A 6,000-nucleotide genomic window follows, 5' to 3' on the forward strand; every position below is an offset into this window, starting at 1 on the left:
GGCCGGACTAGCTCAGATCTAGTGCTGCACAAATATTACTGGCTCGCTTGTACATGTCCAGCTTTGGTGACCTGGCACCACTTTTCCTCTGCATGCGGAGATGGTCCCTGACTGTGTTGCCATTAATTATCAGAGAAGGAGCAAAGGCCATTGGCCTTAAGCGGGCAAGACGCTGTTGCCTTTAGTGAGAATTTAACTCACAGGAACTTCCCCTTCCCCATTCATGTGGCCTGAGAGCCTTCCAGTAACGTGCAAGCCTGTTGAGCAAGGGAGAGCACAGGGCTCGATAAAGCCATAAAATAGCAGCTCTCCAGAGGGGAGGAACCATGGCACATGGCTGCAACCTGAGCTTGCGCTTGCCAGCACTGCACTGCAGCTGTGTACAGCTGCCAGTGCTGCAAGAGGAGAAGCACAGGGCAAGGAGCAAGGTAAAGCGTGAGATTTGGCAGGTCCATGTCAGCTGCAGGCCTCCATGTCAGCAGGGAACCTGGCCCTGCAGGGAGGGCTATGAGAACTGCAAAGATGTCCTGTGGCTGGAGAGGCACCGAGAATGAACCTGGGCAGTGGATGTCAAATCCAGGCAAACCTAACCTGTTCATTCTCCCACCGCAATGAAGTGGCGTCAAACACATGTGATCCTGAAATTCAAAGATCTTTACAAGATTAACCAGGCAATTTAATCAGTCAGATGTCCATGTAACTTGTGAAATCATGTCACTATTTTATACGGAGCTGATTTAATCTGGGCAGAGCCCATAGCATTATTTTAGGAAACAATATTGACAAAGCCAGTACAAGTGATCTCCCATTCCTTCTGAAACCCCAACTGTACAAACATGTTTGACCTAATAGGTGTCTGTCTGCAACTGTTCTTCCTACAGTAATGAAGCATCTAGAAACTGTATAATCACATGGAGCCTATCCTCTACTGAGTAACACTGGTGTTAGGCCGTACAACAAAATGGATTTACCCTGAGTATTAAGCAGACAGAGGAGAGCCTGGTCTCTTCTCTTTTACTTTGATAGATAAGCAATATAAAATCAGAGCTCTCCTAATCATTCCTAGGGCACTTAAGACATCTGCTGGAAACAAGAATAAACTGCAGTAAGAATGATTAATGAAATAATGAAAAATTCTGTGAAGTTTGCATTTACGCAGTGGCTAAATTACTTGGCACATGCCAGAATATTTTCCTTTTGAAAGTACTATTTGAAAATATTTGAATAAATGGCCCATTTATTCCTGCTAAGGAATCAAATTTCAGTCTCAAAAGACTTCAAGTCTGAATGCAGTCTTTGAACTCCCTTCTTCCCTGATGTGTAAGGTCACGCAACAGACATACATGCACAATATGTAGCGTCATGTGCTGGGAAGAAGCTCTGACACTAAAGTACAGGTCAGGTTTCAGCCTTTGGATGGATGTGAGCATCAGCTGCCTTTGTAGTTGGATACAGGGGACCACACAAATCTCTCTTTCCCCCTTTACTTACAAATCTTGCTTACAAACGTCTTGCTTGCAAATAATAATGTAACTCCAAGCCCTCTTTAAAGAGCTTCCAAGAATATTGTATATTTTGTCAGGGTGTGCGGCCCTGCCATTTGCACATCCTTAGCTGCTTAATCCCACACTATAAAACCACAGCTCAGGTTCTCTGGTGGCACCTGGCTTGTGGGGTTGTGGCGCAGGGAGAGGATGCAGCACCAGGCTGGAAATACATGGGGGATCGACAATGATCCAGGAGTGTGATGTGAGGTTCACACATAGCCCAAGCAGTGCACAGAGAGATACATGTCTTATAGCACCCCCCAACTCTACCAGAGGAATCTCATTTTTCAGGAAGAAATGAAGATGAGGAAAAGTGGGGATTTGTATCCCCCTTTTCATGACCAACAGCCACTTTTAGCTAGTTATAATGTTATAACAAGAATTCCTTCAGTTCTGAGTCCCAAAGAATGCCATGTGCAGACCTATAACCCCTGCTTCTGAAATCTCCCTGAACTGCAGATGAGCGCACCCTCTCAAGTGTAACTGCAGCTACCTCCTTACTGATCCCTTCAGCTTTTCATTAAAAACTCTGGGGTTCTCCCAAACATGTAGTGCAGGAGTTGGAACATCCCACAATTTCTGAAACAGACTAATTCTCCTCATTAAATATTGCCAGTATCTCAACCAGGGTCTATCTGCATAGGCAGTGTAGACAGTGCAGTGAGTGTGTTTTATATAGACATTAACAAGCTGGCTTTATACTAGATAGCTTGAGTGCGATCAGCAAACAAGCTACAGAACATATCAGAAAAGATAGGTAAATACGTGTTTTGCTAGTTTGCACTGGAGGCCATGCTAGTCTGGCTACAATACCCACCCAAGACATGTACTAAGATTTCAAATCCTTTAAGACAGCAGCTAACAGGAAAGGTGGATGCTGTGCTATCTCATCATGGTTCTTTCTGCCCAACCTAGAATTCAGCAAGGAAAAGTAACCAAGACTTCGAAAAAGCCCTCACAGATTTCTGTGTCGCAATCAGAAAATTTTAGGGACAGCGTTTGAAATGACATCTAATACAGTAATAGCATATAACTCATCCGTGTATCGTGAAAACACAGCCTTAACGGTAGGAGAGCTGAAGATGGGAGGGGATGTTATACTGCTGACCTTTCACAAGAGGGCAGCATTCCCATAAACGAATGTTACTTCTCAACAGACCTATTGGGCTGTTAAATAAAATTGCACTGATAGAGGTTATTTTTTCTTTTCCACCCTCAGCATCCAGAAGGTGATGTGTGATTTGCACTTTTATCCCATCATGGGGTCAGGGATGTGCATGGTGTGTGGTGGTAGGGCTTGCTAGGTAGGAGCTAGGCACTGTGCCCATCTGCCCCTTTCCCAGCCTCCAGCAAGGCCGGATCACTTTTCACTTCTCACTGCTTGAGTTTGCTTTCAGAGACCAGCAGACATCTCCCCAGCATTTACATTTAGGTGCTATTTTTTCTTCCTGACCAGGTAGCTAAAAACTTCCTTTAAATTTTAAATAACGGTGTTTTACTTGGACCACATCACATGTTTTCCAACCCTGGGGCCTGGTGCATGAGCCGATTATGCCTTTGCATGGGAGCAGTGCTGCTTCTAAGACACGGTAAAGCAGGGTCAGCTGTTTGCAGATCCTGTGACAGCCTTGAACTGCAGAGCCGTGGTTTGGCTTCTTGCCCCGAGTCAGGCAGGCAGCCCCCAACTGAAGCATCAACTCGTCAGTGGGCAGCCACACAGGCTGGGTGGGAACAGCAGCACTGGGAGTGTCTGCGAGAGCACCGCTGTAGAAGGGCCATGGCACAGGAGTTAGGGACCTCAAAGGTCATATGGCCATACATGAGGTGGGAACTCGAGTTTCTGGGTTGGCAAAGCAGAAGGCCTTAGCCCTTGAGCAGAACCTTCGAGTCCTCGGTGAAATGCACCCATCAAAGGGAGACATGGTCACACTCCTGAGAAGGTCTGATTTTCCACCTAGTATAGGAAAATCCTACAAACATCTACACAAGCCAAAACGTAATCCTCACCCTGGCATGCCCTACTGGCAGAACGCAAAGCTGCACTGTCGGTAACCTGCTCTGAACCTCTGAATGTGCAATTCAGACTGTCTGGAGAGTTTCACAGTGCCTAAATCAAGGCTTTGTCCAAATCGTTTTGTCTGGCACATGTAAGGATGAGCAGAACCTATTAAGATCACGTTAATGTGAAGCTGGAAAACCTCGTATTAGGGACACTTTGATGATCAAAAATAAAATATTTAAAGGGAGAAATTAAATGCTCAGGATGTTTTCAGATCATTTCCAGGAAGGAAAAAAGGCAGCACACATTACAGGAGAAAAATTAGCACAACAGGTAATTTGTGTTTACAAAGAAGAAAGAGAGACACATTCTCACACACATCCCAAGGGCTAAACAAGCTGAGCTGCTGCGAGTAATTCCCAACATAGAAACTTTGCCAAGTCCACAGGAGTAGCATTTTAAAAGATGTCATTCAACTCTTCTGTTTGCACCCGGACTGCGAAGAAACTGCTTTAAATTTTCTTATAAAGTCTCTTATCTTTAGAGATGACAGAGTCAGCTGATCTCTAAAAAAGTCTCTGTTTTGAGGGGGATTATGGTTTGCTCTCTTTGCACATTTTACATAGCCATCAAAACATTTATCTCTAAATAAGTAGCTATTTCTTTGAGGTCCTTTCTGCCTAAAGAAATAGGTAATGACAGTCAGCAAAACACTCAGCACCTACTTGTTATTGCAGCTAAAGGCCTGAAGTAAAAAGGATTTGGCAACTGTGCCATTCCTTTGAGATATCTGAACCTTGTAAGAAGGCAACTTTGTTAGTGTAGAGTGGCATTGGATAGGTAACCAAAAAAAGAGTGCAATGGCTTTGCTAACATTGCTTCGTGTAGATTTGGTGAATCTCTTCTGAATTCTGAATCTCTTCTGACTTTGATAAGCAGTATTTTCTCAACTTTACAACCTGTAATCTGTATTCGCTGCCATTACAAGAGAATGAAAGGAGTACAGGTGAGATAGTTTGGTCACATAGACAAGATAATGATATTTGCCTTAAGTATGTGTGATAGATGTAAGATGAGTCTTTCTGCTGCCTCTTGCAAATTGTTTACCCTCCTCTCTACTTGCTAACACCCAGCTGTGAGATGTTGTGACAAAGAACCCAAATAAGAGATACAAAAAGCACTTATTCTGGAAGCTCAAAATACTGCCCTGATCCATCTTTTCAGTACACATACGTTATTTATACCTCAAATTTCTTCATTTTTTGAAGCTTGTATTTACAGCATGGGGAGTGAAAAGCACTAGACCTGTAGGTAATAACAGCTAGGTTTGGAACTGAAAAATACCACCTCAAGAAGCCTATTTATTGATCAATCCCATTATCAGCACCACAGTGCCAAGGTGAGGCATGCATTTGGGATAGCAGCATCACATATCTAAAGATGACATGAATGCCCTCATTTTAACACGCAGTGACCTTCAGTGCAGGTCACTGGTGGGCAGCCTGGTTTTGCAATAAATCTGGAACTTCCTTTAATTCTAATAGACAGAGCAGATCACTTGTAGCCAGAAAATTTCCTCTCAAAAGAGCAAATTAGCAAGACAGGAAAAAACTCGAACGGATTGCAAACACCCAAAATATCATTAATAGTTTTTACAGAACCTCACATACCATAAGGTTAGCCCTTCCCTTTTCTAAACACACAGTTTGTTTGTACAAATTTCCCCAAAATAACTTTGGTGTTGGGATGTCAGCCATAATCCCACCTCATACCTGGTTGGATTGAGATCAAATCCTTAAGAAAGAATTTGCAAGACTTTTCAAGGCCAAAGAAACCAAGCATACAGTAATTTTCCAAGCACGACATCATCTGTGACTAGCAGAATTTGCAAAACTTGTTACATGTAATTGAAACAAATTAAAATCAACCAGTGGATCCCATTACCACCTAAGACAGTCATAAAAATTGATGCATGGGAGGTGATAAACCTTTTACTAACCTTTGTGTTATCTGCTTTTGTGGGCTATACTGGCTCTTCGGATTGCCCCACTTGAAATTCCTTAGCCTGGTAACAGCTCTGGTCAGTTTTCATTTTCTCTTTATACTCTGAGTAGAAGGGGCAAATAGTTACCCACATAAAAGCTTTTTTCCCAAATCCTATGCTGAGCTGAATTTTCCACAACTGAAATGTTGCAAAAAAAAATTTTTTGCTATGATTTCAGTAGCAGATACAGCCCATCAGTTTTCCATTTGATCAAACATGCCACAACACAATTAGCTCTGAAGCATGGAGAGCACTGTAGATCTCAGTAAAACATAGCCAGCCTACTAGCAATATGTGAGCAGTTCGCTTTTCAACAGACTGAAGCATTAATTTTCTTTAAAGATATTTTTTACAAGTAGTGTTTTATTTGTAGCTCTACTACCTCAGGAGATAAGTAAAGGACATGATCT

Source organism: Fulmarus glacialis, unplaced genomic scaffold (genome assembly GCF_000690835.1).
Source record: "Fulmarus glacialis isolate BGI_N327 unplaced genomic scaffold, ASM69083v1 scaffold38472, whole genome shotgun sequence".
NCBI classification, from domain to species: domain Eukaryota; kingdom Metazoa; phylum Chordata; class Aves; order Procellariiformes; family Procellariidae; genus Fulmarus; species Fulmarus glacialis.